Source organism: Pongo abelii, chromosome 2 (genome assembly GCF_028885655.2).
Source record: "Pongo abelii isolate AG06213 chromosome 2, NHGRI_mPonAbe1-v2.0_pri, whole genome shotgun sequence".
In the NCBI taxonomy this organism is placed as follows: Eukaryota; Metazoa; Chordata; class Mammalia; order Primates; family Hominidae; genus Pongo; species Pongo abelii.
The window spans coordinates 21,121,165-21,138,228 of NC_085928.1; the positions used below are offsets into that span (position 1 = coordinate 21,121,165).

General features: G+C 37.9%; 1 long non-coding RNA gene across 1 annotated transcript in view; it reads right to left on the bottom strand.

Moving 5' to 3' along the window:
* Positions 1–7,589: 7,589 nt before the first annotated feature.
* The window catches only part of LOC100936966 (uncharacterized), a 69,113-nt gene continuing 59,638 nt past the window's right edge, over positions 7,590–17,064 (bottom strand). The window contains exons 4-5 of the long non-coding RNA XR_008523589.2: positions 14,652–14,702; positions 7,590–8,503 (exon numbers count right to left, since the gene is read on the bottom strand). This is a non-coding gene — a long non-coding RNA (uncharacterized LOC100936966). The remainder of the gene's footprint in view (positions 8,504–14,651; positions 14,703–17,064) is intronic.

Genomic DNA, 17,064 nt, shown 5'->3' on the forward strand with positions numbered 1-17,064 from the left:
ACTTGTAAAAGTATAAAATAATGTATAAATGGAAACAGTTATTAATAGAGTCTGTGCTCAAGAAATATTTCTAAAATTATTAAATATTTTATATCTCCTAAAATAACAAGCCTGGAGAAACAAGAATTGCTGTAGAATTGTAGGACTAGAAGGACTGCAAACAATTTATCCCCATGGCTTCATTTTTAAAAATAAAATGCCAAGGCACAGAGAAGCTAAGTGAGTTTTCTCACGCCATCCATTTGGCAGGAATAGAGCCAGTTTTCTGAGCTAGTCCCTCTGACTCCAAGTTGATTTTTTCCCAGCACAACCACACTGGCTCAGTTAATGTACATTTGAGTATACTATACCCTTTATTATTTTCACAATTAATCAAATACTTGAACCATAAAAAATCCTTATTCTAAGAAAGGCAGACAGGACATTGCCTTTGAAATATCACTGCTCTGTCTTCTGTATTTTAAAATTTAGTTTCTTTGTTTCTACTCTTATATAAAGATACTTTCATTTTTCTCATTATGTCATTTCCTTTTTTATTTTTAATTTCTTGGCCAATCCTTTTCTTATTTTCTGTTCTTTTTTCCACTTTTTTTAGTGCTAAGCTGTGATTATATATTCTATACATTTTTATACGTTAGATATTTTTCTCAACATGATAAAACCAGAATGTAATGGACTCTGAGAGTGGATTCTAGCTGGGTTATTTATCAACTATGTACATTGCATTTTCTTAATCTGGTTAGCTCATTGGAATATAAAAAAGTATGGCTTGTAGTTGGTGGATAATTTGATTATAAATAAGTCACATCGAATTTTCATTTCTTAACTGTAGTTAAAGGAACATACTGGTAGATCTTAGGTTTATCATTGCTGCTAAGAATAGAAAATGTTGCAATGAGCATAAACTGCAACTCAAGAGATGTTAGAATACTTATCTGATTATGAAGGTTGTATCTATTAAACTTTCTTACAATCAAAAATTCTTTCTTTTGAAATCTCAGTAAGAGATCTTCTTGATTTCTTTGAAAGACCTTTGTTTTCCATAGAAATTTAGGACCAGATGGACTCTCTTATTTTTAAAGTAGTTTTATCATAAAGTTCTTGAAGACAAATCCTTCCATTTCGTTCTCCAACAAAAGTTATCCAAGTTACAACTCTCCTCTTCCCAGGTGGAAATATGAACATTATATAATCATATTCTGAGAAATGCACACAATGTTTTAGCAAATAGCTCTTTAGAAGTAGATGGAATTTCTTTATTACAATAATTTATTTTACCTAGACTTTAATAGGTTTCAAAGACTTAGAAGAGTAGCATATTAATAGAATGAAACACAGTAGTAAATATCGCTAGATTTGTTTTCTGATTTCTCCTTTAGTATTAACTATGAAGCTTATTGCAAGACAACTAATCTCTGAACTTCCCATTCATAATATATAAAAAGAGACAGTATTACTTGCTTGAAGCCCTCTGGTAGACTGTACGTATTTGTGGGGTCTTTTCTCAGACCCAATTCTATGACTTTCTAGGTCATGACAGGGAGACATTAAGTAATTTCAATAGAATGTAAATACAATAATTTCTTTCTCCAAATTACTGCTGCTAACTCACCCTTGAGCAGAAAGAAAATTCTTAAGAAGTAATACCATCTTGCTGAATTTGCAGATGTGGAAAAATGACCATTGATATTAATTCATGTTGTCTTCTGGAGGTAATTACTTTGGATCATTGGGGAAATCCTGGACCTTGCCATCTGTCTTAGATTGGACTACCTGGGAAACAATCAGACAGGTTTTTTCTTGCAGGAGATTTATTGGGGATCACTCTCAGAACAATACCCATGAGGGGCGAAGGAAGTGAGGTTGGGCAAAGGGAGAAGCAGAACTGCCATGTAGCTGCATTCAAGATCTCAGACCATATTAAAAGTAATTTGGGAGCATTTCAGGCTGGTCCCAGTTGAGGCAAGGAGTGGTAGGGGCCCATTGTACCAATTTCTACCAAGTGACTTGTTACTTCTTTGAGAGATGGTGCCATATCAGAAATAGCATTGGTCTCTGTGGCTGATAGTTTAGACAGTTGGATCAGACTTGGTGAATGGGACCCCATGGTGTTGGGCTCCTGCATAGCTTCCCTTCCTGTCACCATGGCTACTCAATTCATGTACACACTGTGTCAGCGCTTGGGATAGCTGATGACAGAGAATGGCTAATGTCAAGTGACATTGAATGTCACTGGCTGAATTCCTCTAATTGGTTTTAGTGGTAGTCTCCTACTTGTTAGCTGTTCTTCAGTAGGTGTTAATATGTAATTCAAGGTTCTTCACACTTCATGGAATTCCAGAATCCATCTATCTACTTCTTCTCTAGATATTCTGGAACCCTATCTTTCACTGTCCTGGCAGGCCCCTGGCCAATCAGGTAAGGTATTCAGTGCTTCCTTTGAATTTCAATATATTTTTTATCTTAGGACAGTTTTATTTTCTTATGAAATGTCAGGTGTACCACTCAAATCTCTACCCAGTGAAAGAGTTTTGCCTAACTCTTCTCTTTTAGGTCCACCCCTGAATGGGACTTTGGATAATGCAGCAGCAGTCCATCTTCAGCATATGGAGATGTCCTATCCATGAGCCAAGCTCAGACCTTTTTCTTCTCTGTCAGCTAGTCATAAGAGACTCCTCTCTACCTCCACACACATATTTATCGATAGGTATAAACTAAGGAAGAGTTACTGATGCAGCACAGTGGGTGACATGGGTTCTGGGCCACCTGTTCATGTAGCTTATCTGTACTCTCTGGCCTCATTTATGCTGATCCCAGATTCCTCATGTCCATCTGGTGATGAATTGCTGCTGGACCCATCTACCTTATGAATTGGTGGTTCTGACAGAACCCAGCTCATAATGGGCAGCTCTGACCTCACAGTCGTTTGATTCCTCACCACCAGGCACTCCATTTCTACTATAGATCAGAAGCTGTTTTTCAAATGGTGTGCAAATCTCTGCTTGCAGATAACATGGTCTTGTTCTAGAACTTCAGGTGTCTAGATTTTGCTTCTCCTATTTTGGGGCTTACCCTAAACTTCATACGTGTCTTTTCCCATGACAGATACTTCTAATACCATAAAGTCTGATGGATCATATTGTTCAAGTGTCAGGGTTGTAAGCATTGCAGGCTAGAGCTGCTGCAGAGCCCTTTCTTACACTCAGCCCTCCTCCTCCGTGGCAGCTTTCCAGATCACTCAGTAAATGAGGCAGGGTAGGTTTTTTTTAAGTGTGAAATACTCTGCTGCCTGAAATCAAAGAGGCTTAGCAGACAGTATGCTTCTTTCTTAATGAAAAGAGGTGCAAGATGCTATAATGTGTCTTTTCCTTTGGAGGAGATGTCCTGGCACACCCAAGATAACTGGATCCCTAAAAACTTCATTAGTATGGTATGTCCATGAGTCTTTGTAGCTCATATGTTTTACCAAAGCTTCTGACAATTTTTACTTATTGAGTCCATTTTAAATAACAATCTCAAAATAGTGGACAGATGCCATCTGTGGAATGTTTCAATACTCCAAATCCCTTTGAAATATATTATGACAGAGGGTGGAAAATTTAACTAGGCCTCTGGCAAGACTATAATACTCTTGTTTTTCCTACATGAATGTGAACTACTTCTGGCTCTCCTTCCTGATGGGGATAGAAAAGAACCAGTCTAGATGATCAGTGGCCATGTATCACATACCTGAGACCATGTTACTGTGCTCTAACAAAGATAACACATCTGGCTCAGCAGCTGCAGTTAGGACTATCTCTTATTGTTTTGTGGCTTACTGTCACACTTAAGAATCTTTCTGGTTTTTATGTGGGGGCCAAGCTGGTGAACAAATGGGGAGATATGATGAGAACCACCACCTTTGCATAATTGAATGGTATCCCTAATTCTGTCATTATTCCCAGGATCCAATATTGTTTATGATTTTTAATTTTGGCTAGGGCAGGGGCACTTTAAGAGGCTTCTATATGGCCTTCACTACTATGACAGCTCTTATCTTCAGATCGAGGAATCTATATAGAGATTTTGTTAACTACTGAGTATGTTCATTTCAACTATGTACAGTGGGCTCAATGTGAGCTGACCTTGGCCAGGACTCCATTTGATATTTGGACCATGTGTACCACCTTTCTAGCATGAGGGCCATTATGAAGCTTAAGGTAAGTGGATAATAATGTCACTTCGATCTTTGTCCAAGAGTCCTTGAAGTATCTGGATATCCCCATTTCCCCAGCATATGATTACTTGAGTAAATGGCTACAAGCCATAGATAAGAGCCATGTTTGCAAAATTTATTCTGATGGGGATCCAGCCTCTCCTTCTGTCAGGGGGAACCAGGTCTGGCAAGTGGCTCAGGTGTGAAAACTGGGTTTGGGATAGTGGACTTTTTATTTGAGCAGACTGCCTCAGCCTCCAAATCATCTATCCTTGATTCTTTTGTTGTTACTGTTGTATAGATAGAGCAATATCTTTGCTGGATGCCCATCTATCTTGCTCTTGGAGGCATTATTTTTTATTAACCATTTTACAATAATTGCACATACAGTCTTGTTCCTGGTGATTAAATGCTTCTACCTCACAATCATCTTTGCAACCACCTTTGTTGCTATCAGGGAGCCCAGTTATTTAGTATCATCTCTTACTATTAGCTCTGGCCTACAGAGAATTTCCACCACTGTGATTATTAATTCTGGTGCTTTTTTTTAAACCAGCAAATTCCATATTTCTTTAGTGAAGGAACTATTTTCCAGGCCCTTCCATGAAATGGCATCATGTGATAGACTTTCTGGCATTAAGTCATATATTCACTCTGCTATACTATCCACTTCTTTGAGACTTTCTACCATCTACCATGAAAGATTTAGCATTTCTACTTCATTTGTATGGATCATCACTTTATCCAAGCTTCCAGAGTTATCCTAGGAATATCATCTCCCAGTGTTCTTGCTAGAATGTTAAATTCTGTACCATGGGAGGATGCTTTCATATTAATAAAAATATCCCTTATCCAACCTTATATTCCATTCTTATTGGTCAGGACCTTCAGGATATACTTGCATATATACTATCTCATGGGATCCAAGCCCACATATACAAACCCAGCTCCTGCCAGCCTGTTAGTAGGCCCTGAAGCTCCTTCAGAGTATCATCCCTGTATTTCTTTTAACTGGCTCAGTACTCCCCTGTCTGGGTTATGTTGAAGCTTAATCCTAGTTATTTGTCTGATATTTAGAAGAAGTGTGTTCTCAGAGGGTTTGTTGTCTTGCAATATCATAGCCTCTGCATTATCTTCAAAGAAGAAATGAGCACAAGTTTTTAACAAGTAAGGATGAGATACTTCTGGGGGCCTAGAGTGTTTAGGGGATCCTGGGGATTCAATATTTTTGAGTGTGTCAACCCAGATGTCCCCACACTCAGTCCCAGAGTCCCACTCCTAATTTTGGTAGCCAACTTGTGAGCACTGGAAATTCAACTTTCTCTGGAGTTCTTCTACTCTTACAATTAAGCCTCAGGTCCAATCCTCAGCTTTTTCTGTTCTCTGGCTATAGGAGAAGAGAGTTTACATGTTGCCATGAAGGCCTTCTGCCACTCAAACTGTGCCTTATATTGATGATTAATCACCTTTAGCCTTTTGTTGTCTTTCTCCAAGGCATTGATGGTCCCTAGCAATAGTTATCTGATTCCAAAATCTTTATAATTAGGATTTCTCCAAACTTCTTAAACACCTGTGATATTTCCTGTAAAATTTCCTACACTGAAGGGAAATTTTCTACACTGATGGAAGTTTTAAGAATTTCACTGCAACCACGTGCCAGGGGCTATCAGTGCCCCACCTACCACTGGAAATGAGGGACTCGGTGCTAGCAAGCCAGAGATAAATACAGCTCTTAGATCAGGTTTTTTGAGAAAGAGAATCTGAGACAGAAAATTACTAATGAAAGCTTTTAGAAGAGCTCTTGGAAACAACACCTATGAGAGATAGGAATACAGGACTGGGCAGAGGGTGAAGCTGAACAGCAATGCAGTACAACAGAGGCTTCCACCAACACTGTAGGGGATTTCTGGAGCCAGCATCACACCCTCTCCCACCTGATACAAGGGGTCCATCCATACCTTTGTATTCTCACAGTGACCAATTATTGGGTGCAGGTTGTCCTCAGGAAAGGAGTGGAGCCTTGGGTGAAGCACTTTCCTTTAATTAATGCCAACTACAGGAGAGGGGACCCAGCTATGAGCAATCAGCAGCTAAGACTCCAGTCACATGGAGCAGGAAGTGCCTTAATCCTAAAGAATTATCTGGGAAGTGCACTGCAATGTCCCCTGTGTTATCTTCTCTGTGCTACTTTATGTTTTTTTGTGTGTATTTTCTTTTTTTTTTTTTTTTTTTTTTTTGAGACGGAGTCTCGCTCTGTTGCCCAGGCTGGAGTGCAGTGGCGCAATCTCGGCTCACGGCGAGCTCCGCCTCCCAGGTTCTGGCCGTTCTCCTGTCTCAGCCTCCCGAGTAGCTGGGACTACAGGCGCCTGCCGCCACGCCCGGCTAATTTGTTGTATTTTCAGTAGAGATGGGGTTTCACTGTTTAGCCAGGATGGTCTCGATCTCCTGACCTCATGATCCCCCCGCCTTGGCCTCCCAAAGTGCTGGGATTACAGGCGTGAGCAACCTCGCCCGGCCTACTTTATGTATTTTTAAAATATGTTATTGCAGGTATTTTTATGTATTTCTTCATAGCACTTTATTACTGACCAAGCCACAGAATTACTGAAAATGAGCACATTTCTAAATAAAACCGCCCACTCTGCCCACGCCCAACGCATACATGCATACTTTTAAAAAACCAATTTCAGCTTTTCAGTCATTTCACTAGTGTGCTGACATTACCCAAATAGCAGGCTCCAAGAATTAAACAGCATGGCTCAAAGGGAATGGATGTGGTTGTACCCTGTAGGAGTTTTGCTGGCTCACAGCTCCCTGATGCTTCAGAAGTGCTTTAACGTACTACAGTGCTGCAAAATATTGACTCTAAAACACCTCTGTCCTGGAATAGATCCACTCAGGAAAAAGCTCTTGAACCTCTGTTTCTTTCTTAACAATTGAACAGCTGTTACATTGTTACGAGTTTTTGTGGTGGTGGTGATAGTAGTTGGTGTGAGTTCAAAGGGCAGAAATACAGGAGTAATATTTAAGGAGATAAGAAAATACTTTGATAATTCAAAGAATTTGATAGAAAAATCATTTCTCTAATGTTCAATTGGTAATACTATGAAGCTATTGTAAGAAATATTTGTTTGCAGGAATACTGCTTCATAGCATGACATTATAGAGGAATGGCATTGATTAACCAGGGATTTCTAGCTTCTAGTCCAATTTTCTCTCTTCTTATACACACTAGGTAACATAAACAAAACCCACATACTCGAGTGTCAAAGATGCAGTCTGAAATAAACACTAAAGTGTCTCTTTTGCCAAGTCTCTTCATTTTTGTACACAATTTATTAGTGTAATTGATAGAAAATATGGGTCATGTTTTTTCCAATCAGAATCCCCTTGCTCTAATCTCCTTCATCATTCAACAACTAATTGAACAAAACTGGGTCCAAGGCTTCAGCATTTACGCATTTGCTATAGATTCGTATTTAATTCCTCAGAGCTAAAATGTAAGGGAATAAAAGTCATGCTCAAACCCAATGACTAGGGCCGGGTACCGGTGGCTCACTGAGGTCAGGAGTTCGAGACCAGCCTGGCCAACATGGCATAACCTCATGTCTACTAAAAATACAAAAATTAGCTGGGCGTGGAGGTGGGCTACTTGGGAGTAGCCCAACTACTTGGGACCCTGAGGCAGGAGAATCGTTTGAAGCCAGGAGGCGGAGGTTGCAGTGAGCTGAGATTGTGCCATTACACTCTAGCCTGGGCGACAGAGCCAGGTTTCCTCTAGACTTCTCCCTTTCATTATATTAGCCGACTTTTTCACATAAACAATATGCCATGACTCTTGAATATATATAAACACCAATTACTGTTAGAATCAAGTACATTTTGTAACATACTTAATACGACCTAAATTCTTAAATATAGTGAATTGTTTTTCTGTAAGAACAAATAATAATTTTTTACACTTTTTATCTGTCATTCTGAAGTCAACATCTGTGTTGAAAATTATCTGATGCCATGTGTTATTTATCATATACACATTAAATGACCGTGGTACTAAGTGATATTGTAGACTTAGGGCTTGCAGACCTTCCCTTGTCCTTTCCACACTATGCTGCTTGGCTGAAGTCCACTGTCTTCCTTGAAGTCCACTCACATCTAATCTTTTAAATCCTTTATTGTTATTCTGTTCCTTCAGCCACACTGACATCTCTGAACCAATGTCCTTGAGCAGCAGTTTCTCTTCTGTTCGCCAGCATCAGGTCTCTGGGATGCTGGTGGCTGGAACTAATCCAAACTTGAATGAAGCAGCTGTGAAGGAGAGCATGAGAGCTTACATTCTCTAGCTTCCCTCAGGGTAGGAGCAGGGTTAGGTTGGGGGTGGGATGGGGTGTGGCGAAGAGGAGTGGGCAGGATGGAATTGACTCCCAAGTTAGATAAAACTGTAAGTTTGTGCCTTTACATACACAGCAATTTTGGGCAGATATAAAACAAGAATATTTGTAAGAGAGAAGACTTACATAAGATATAAGATAAATTTTTTTGAGTGCAGCTATGTTATAACACAGTTCTGGAGATCTATTGTACAGCATGGTGACTACAGTTAGCAATATCAACTATTGTGTACTTGAAATTTGCTAAGACAGTAGATCTTATGTGCCTCACCGCACACTCAGATACACACAGTGGTAACTATGTGAGGTAATGGATATGTTAATTAGCCTGATTGTGGTAATCATTTCATAAAAATGTATAACTATATCAAAACATCACATTATATACCTTAAATGTATACTATTTTTATTTGCCAATATCTCAATAAAGCTGGGGTAAAAAATGAAATAAAAGTGCAAAAGTCCAGGAACACCTGATACAATTTTGAAAAAAAAAATATGATGCAATTTTGTGGGAGAAGGCTTGCTCTTGTCAAGGTTTACAATAAAGTGATAGTTATTAAGACAGTGTGGCATTGAGTCAATGATAGACACATAGGGAACTGGATTAACATTTTAAGACACACTCAATTGTATATGGATTTAGTATATGAGGTTGTGGGATGTTTTCTGTTTGGTTGGTTGGGTGTATTTTTGGAGAAGGGGTCTCACTTCATCTTTCAGACAGAAGTGCAGTGGTGAGATCACAGCTCACTGCAGCCTTAGCCTCTTGGGCTCAAGTGATCATCCTATTTCAGCCTCCCAAATAGTTGGGACTCCAGGTGCATGCCACCACACCTGGCTAGTTTTTAAAGTTTCTCTAGAAATGGGATCTCATCATTTTGCTCAAGCTGGTTTTGAACTCCTGGCTTCAAGCATTCCTCCTGCTTCGGCTTCCCAAAATGCTGGGATCACAGGCATGGGCCACCACACCTGGCCTCAGGTGTAATATTTTTAATTAGAAAAGTAATGTAGGGGTTTTCAGCAAATGGTATGTGAACCATAAGCAACATAGAAAATGGTAAAATTCAATCTTTGCATTACATTATAGTAAAATAAATTCCATGTGCTTAAAGAATAAACTATTAAAGATCATATTTATGAAGAAATATGTATTTTCATGTTTTTTTCTTTTTTTTTAATGAGACAAGGTTTTGCTGTGTTCCACAAGCTGAAGTGTAGTGGGGCGATCACAGCTCACTGCAGCTTCAAAGTCCTGGGCTCAAATGATCCTCCTGCTTCAGCCTTCCGAGTAGCTGAGACCATAGGCATGCACCATCATGCCCAGATAATATTTTAACTTTTCGGAGAGACAGGTCTCACCATGTTGCCCAGGCTGGTCTCAAACTCCTGGGCTCAAGCAATCCTCCTGCCTCAGCCTCCCAAAGTGCTGGGGTTACAGGTGTGAGCCACCATTCCTGTCCTCCTGTATTTTTATCCTTATACAGGTATACATCAGAGATATTTCAGGTTTGGTTTCAGATAACTACAATAAAGAGAATATTGCAGAAAGCAAGTCACATGAATTTTTTGGATTCTCAGTGCATATAACAGTTATGTCTATACTATATTGTAGTCTATTAAATGTGCAATAGCATTATGTGTGAAAAGAAAATGTACATTCCTTAATTAAAAATACTTTATGGCTAAAAAATGCTAATGATACATCTGAGCCTTCTGGGAGTGTTAATCTTTTTGCTGGTTGAGGGTATTGATTTGATTTTGTGGGCTGCTGACTGATCTGGATGGTGGTTCGTGAAGGCTGGGAGCAGCTATGGCAATGAAAGAAAATACGACAACAATGAAGTTTGGCATATCAATTGACTCTTCCTTTCACTGTGATTTCTCTGAAGCATGTGATGATGTTTGATAGCATTTTACCCACAGTAGAACCTTTTTCAAAATTAGAGTCAATCCTCTCAAACCTTGCCCTTGCTTTATCAATTAAAGTCAAACTAAAGTTTATGTAATATTCTAAAAATATTCTGTTCTATTCTATTCTATTCTATTCTATTCTAATTTTCTATTCTATTCACATCTTTAGGTTTCATTTCTATTACTCTTGCTGTTTCCACCACATCTGCAATTACTTCTTCCACTTGATGTCTTAACCCCCTCAAAGTCATTCATGAGGGTTGAAATCAACTTCTTCCAAACTTCTATTAGTGTTGCTATTTTGACCCCATTTCATGTGTCATGAATGCTCTTTATGTTATCTAAAATGATGAATTCTTTCCAGAGGTTTTTAATTTACTTTGCCCAGATCCATCAGAGGAATCATTATCTATGGCAGCTGTAGCCTTACAAACTGTATTTCTTTATTTTATTTTATTTTACTTTAAGTTCTGGGATACATACAGAATGTGCGGGTTTGTTACATAGGTATACATGTGCCATGGTGGTTTGCTGCACCTATCAACCCATCATCTAGGTTTTAAGCCCTGCATGCATTAGGTATTTGTCCTAATGCCCTCCGTCCCCTTGTCTGCAAGTCAAAATTACTCCTTGATCCATGGACTGTCAAATGGATGTTGCATTAGCAGGCATAAAAACATTAGTCTTCTTGTACGTCTCCATCAGAGCTCTTGGGTGACCAGCTGCCTTGTTGATGAGCAGTAATATTTTAAAAGAAATATTTTCTTCTGAGCAGTAGGTCTCAAATTGGGCAATTCAGTAAACCATACTGCAAACAGATGTGCTGTCACCCAGGCTTTGTTGTTCCATTTCTAGAGCACAGACAGAGTAGATTTACCATAATTCTTAAGGGCCCTAGGATCTTCAGAATAGTAAATCAGCATTGGCTTCCATTGAATGTCATCTGCTGCCCTAGCCCCTAAGAGTGTCAGCCTGTTCTTTGAAGCTTTGAAGCCAGACATTGACTTCTCTGTAGCTATTAAAATCCTAGATGGCATCTTCTTCCAACACAAGGTTGTTTTGTTTACATTGGAAGTCTGTTGTTCAGTGTAGCCATCTTTATCAATTATCTTAGCTGGCTTTTCTGGATAACTTGCAGCAGCTTCTACATCAGAACTTGCTCCTTCCTTCCCCTTGTACTTTTCTTAAACCTCATAAACCAATCACTGCCAGCTTCAAACTTTTCTTCTGTGGCTTCCTTACCTCTCTGAGCCTTCACAGAATTGAAGAGAGTTAGGGCCTTGCTTTGAATTAGTCTTTGGCTTAAAGGAATGTTGTGACTGGTTTGATCTCATATCCATATGACTAAAACTTCCTCTGTATCAGCAAGAAGGCTGCTTTGCTTTCTTATCATTCATGTGTTCACTGAAGTAGCAGTTTTAATTTCCTGCAAGAACTTTCCCTTTGCATTCACAACTTGGCTAACTGTTTGGCAGAAGAGGCCTAATTTCAGCCCATCTTGGCGTTCAAGATGCCTTCCTCTCTTAAGCTTAATCATTTCTAGCTTTTGATTTAAAGCAAGAAATATGAAACTTTTTCACTTGAACACTTGGAGAACGTTGCTGGATATGAATTGGCCTAACTTCAATACTGTTGTGTCTCAGAAAACAGGGAGGCTTGAGGAGAGGGAGCAAGATAGGGGAATGGGTAGTAGGTGGTGCAGTCAGAACTAACGTATTTATCAATTAAATTTGCCATTTTATATGAGCATGACTTGTGGCACCCCAAAACACTTACAATAGGTAACATCAAAGATCACTGATTACAGATCACTATAACAGGTATAATGGAAAAGTCTGAAATATTGTGAGAATTACCAAAACGTGACACAGAGACATGATGTGAGTAAATGCTGATGGAAAAAATAGTGCCAATAGAGTTTCTCAATGCGAGGTCACCACAAATTTCAATTTGTAAAAAGTGCAATCTCTACCAAGAGCAATAAATCATAGCACACTAAAACAAGGTATGCTTATACTTCAGATTTGCTGAGACAGTGAATATTTGTGTTTTCATACACACACGTTAGCTAGGTGAGATGATAGAAGTGCTAATTAAATAGATTGTGGTAACTGTTTTGTAATCGTATGTGTATCAAATCATCACATTGTAGACTTTATATACTACTACACTTGAAAATTATATCTCTATAAAGCTGAAATATAAAAAATAATCAGCCTCATTAAATTTAGAATTGCATGCATTTTGGGATTTTTTTGAGGGCCTGGTACAAAATCGCATACAGTGCCCTGTTGATGAGAGTCCCTGCATACCCCTCAGGCCCCAGGTAAGGAATGAATGGGCCTTCCCTGTGCGTTCTTTTTTTTAAAATAGAAATTGTTCATTCAAAGCAAGGAAATAAAAATGTCTAGCCATCCTGAGAGAAGATAAGGCCTTGCAGTGAACATTTTATGTACTGGCCTCACCGCTATCTTTATCTTAATATCTTTTTATATTTTTTACACTTATTTGCTGTTGCTCCAATTCCTTTCTTATTTTCATGATATCTTTCTTAGGTACTTCACTTTCTTTTATAGTTTTGAAGAGATGGTGTAGGTTTAAAAGGATATAGAGTGAAAGGTCTCTCTATCACTAAGTCATGAGAAGAAGTCTTTCTCTCACCTCTGTCCTGCAGTCATCCAGTGTCCTCTCTGGAATCAATCAACACAATCATTGCTTGTGTATCCTTCCAGAGATATACAGCATCTCAGGATATAGACAGGTAAGCTCATCTATAATGAAATTTATATGTGATCTACTTACCTAACTAGTTAGCTATTCTCTTCTCCCCCTCCTTTTTTCTCCTCAAAAGTTACATGAGTCTACATTTACTTAATCTATGTTGAAGATTATTCCCTATTAGTGTATGGCTTCTTGAATATTTTGTGGAATGATACTTCACTATGCTGTATGTGTTTATCCAATCTCCTGCTGTGGTATGTTGTTTTCAATATGTGTAATTACAAACAATGCCAATTACAAATAATATCACAATAATTGTGTTCATACATCATTTAGTACATGTGTAGGTATATTCCAAGGACAGGTTCCTCAAAGCAGAATTTATGGCTGAGGGATGTGGACATCTGTGATTTGACAAATATTGTCAAGTTGTCCTACATTGTGTTTGACCATGTTATGCTCCCAATGGCAACTGTGATGGTATTACACATGTTCCTGTAAGCCATCTTAAATCCTTTCTTTAAAATGTTGAGGAATAGATATCTGATTGAGGTAAGTAATTAAAATGAAAATTCAATTTGGTTTTAGGCACAGTAAGATTTAAAAATTAGTGAAGCTTCTCCATGATTATGTTGATGGAGAAATACATAAGCTAAGTGAAGGATCCAGTAACTGCCAACATACCACTGTAGTTTTAACTTAGAATGGATAACTACACTGGATATACGGATGGATGGATGGATGGATGGATGGTTGGATGGATGGATAAATACAGATAGATAGATAGATACACTGATACATGATTCACAGGAGATCCAACAGCAGTTTCCCAGTTGGTAGTGAAGGAGAGCAAATCAGCAAAATAAATGTAAAAAGAGGTGTTAATAAAGTATGACAAAGAATAGGGGAATATATGTACACCAGGTTAAGAAAAAGCATCAAGAAGGAGAAAAATCTAATGAAAGCCAAGTCTGTAGTGTTCAAGAATACAGAAGAAATCTCTGGATGTAGCCAGAGTAACAATAATGTAGAAACAAATGCAGCTTCAGGGCAATGAGAAGGACTGAAAGCAGATAAACAGCAAGGTTTTCTGTGGATGCTGACTGCAAATGCTAAGTTGATGCTCCAGGAATGCGTTGCATGATTCAAAATATTAAAAAGATTGTTAAAACTTTCTTTCTAAAGCAGAGGGAACTACAGAATCAAATTATATTTTCTACATAACTGGAGTATAATTATCACACAACAAAGAAAGGGTATTATATGTAAAGGCAAAGACTTCAGTTGCTTTAGCTTCCAAAGATGTGCAATATAATTAATACAAACTTCCTTAGACATCTTGTACTAAGGTAACCAAATTGTTTATGGAATATGCTAGTTTCAAATATGAATATATTATTAAATACTAGGTATTATTTATAAATACCAACCTTTAGTTAGCACAGTTAGAAAGGCTATTCTTGGGAGGAGGAAATATCTTTCTAGTGGTCCACATCCAATATAAAGTATTGACCAATCCACGTGGGGATATTTACCAAAATAGAAAAAGACAAAAAGGAGTTAACAATAATTATAGTGCTTTCTTATTAATATTCAAAAATATTTTTGTGTAACCTTTAAGCCTTCAAGAAGACTTGAGAGGGGGAAAAATATGTGGAAGAAGAATAGGTCTAAAGGAGGAATAAGATTCATTGTAGAGAAATGAACATTAGTTAAAGTAACAAGGAGGAAAGATAATTGTTTGAAATGGGAATCAGAGGACATGTGATAAATCACTAGGTAATAAGAGATCTACAAGGCTGACACTTGATGTCTAGAAAACTTGTGTCCTGAAACTGGTCTCAGACTAGTAGTAGCTAATGAAGAACAGCCACCACTAGAGGCTTCCACTGCAGTGGATGGTGCAGATATGATAAATGGGAGCTGACAGACATAATCAAAGCATCATAGAAAATGGAACATATGTAAGCAATTACTTTGTCCAAAGCTCTCATTTTATATATAGGAAAATCAAAATCCAGAGAGGGAAAATAATTTGCTATTGAAATTTGATTATTTTGTGGAAAAACTGGAACTACGACCTAGGACTGTGGATTCCTAATCCAGAGTAGAAATCCAGTAGTGATCATTTTCCTTAACCTCATGCAATCTTCCCACTTTCTCAGTGACCTCCCTGAAGCCTCTCCATATTGAATAACAACTTCTCAATCACAAATTTAATAGTGCATATGCCTACACTTAGCTGGATAGTGGTAAAGTTAACAAAATACTTTCCCCTAGATCATTATCAAATTGTCCTTATTTACACCCCAAACTGATACACACACACACACAAACATTTTGATATTTAATTATACACCACTTGGCATTTTTATTTAGTTGTTCTAGTTGAACAATTTTTGTCTTTTCAATTACCTTATAAACTTTCAGAAGAGAGAAATCATGTCTTATTTTTTTTAAATTTTCTTGTCCTAGCAATATCTCAGGTTTTCAGTCACAATGTAAGGCTGTTCCTAAAGATTTGTAGACAGGTGGCTGTTTATCTCAATCCTTGTTTGGGCATAATTCTGAGGGAAAATTAAATTGTATTTCAAATCACCCTCAAGATACTCAGCTCTGGAGATGCTAATGCAATTTCTACATTTAGAAGGCTCATTGACCAATTAGATGCACACTTTGAAGAATGAAATTTGATATGATATTTTTATGTTAATTCATGATCTCCTTTTCCATCATTCTCTTTTCTTGCGTTTTCTGTCATTTTAAGCTAGCCCAAGAGAAGTGACTTTCACTATTTGTCGTTTCTCTGTTGTTTAATCAAATGGTGGGTGGAATCAAGGTTGGCTGCTCTGAACTGCATCCAAGCAGGGATTCTTGGATGGTGGAAATGTCAGCCTACCTATTGGGAGCTATTCGAGAACCAGCTGGAGCTGCCTCAAACACTCTTAATTACCGTTTTGTATTTTAAATGTCTCAGTCAATGTGGTATCTTAAAAAAGAAAGAAAGAAAGTAAAATAAATAAGTCCATATAAACAAAAAAGAAAGGAAACCCAGTAGAATCCAGACTACCCCTGGTGGATGAAGCATAGGCAAAACCTCTTTTAGTATGTCCTTTAAAAGATGTGCAGTTAACTGCTCAAATGCACAAATCACCTTCTTCAATGATTTGTTCTTTTGAGGACTGACTGCTACAAGTAATAGCTCAGCCCTCATTCTAACTCGAGTTTCCAAGAGACGTTTAATTGGGTAGGGCACCAACTATTTGGAAATCACCCTGCAAATAAAATTGCATAATTCCAGGTGTTGCCAATGATTTTATCAAGGAAATAAGCTTATTTTAGCAGAGTGACCAATGTTATGTCAGACTGCACACAATTTTCCCATTCTCCTCTAGCTTCTAACTTCTTTCTTTCATGTTCCTTGTCTTTGACCCCACCCTTTCAGCTCATTTTTTTTGGGTCCAGCTCTGGTACCCTTATAGTCAGTGGTGTTACAAACATAGTTGCCACTGGAATAGAAATGACTAGGGAACATTGTCCATGTGTATTATAACAGTGCTCCTATTCCACCTACAATGCAAAAACACTCAAGAGGTACCAGGCATGCTTTTGATATTTCTTTGACTTTCACTTTATGGCAGCCATCTTAAAAATATATATATAATCCTAATAACACACTATCACAGAAATTCACTATTACAGACTGTAAAAGTTATATGTATACTTGTATTTTTACTATAACTTTCTATTCTTTATTATATGGTCATATGATTAAAATTTAAGGCCAAAGCTTATTTAGATTGCATTTCTAACATAAAATCCCTATAGTGACAACATCATGGA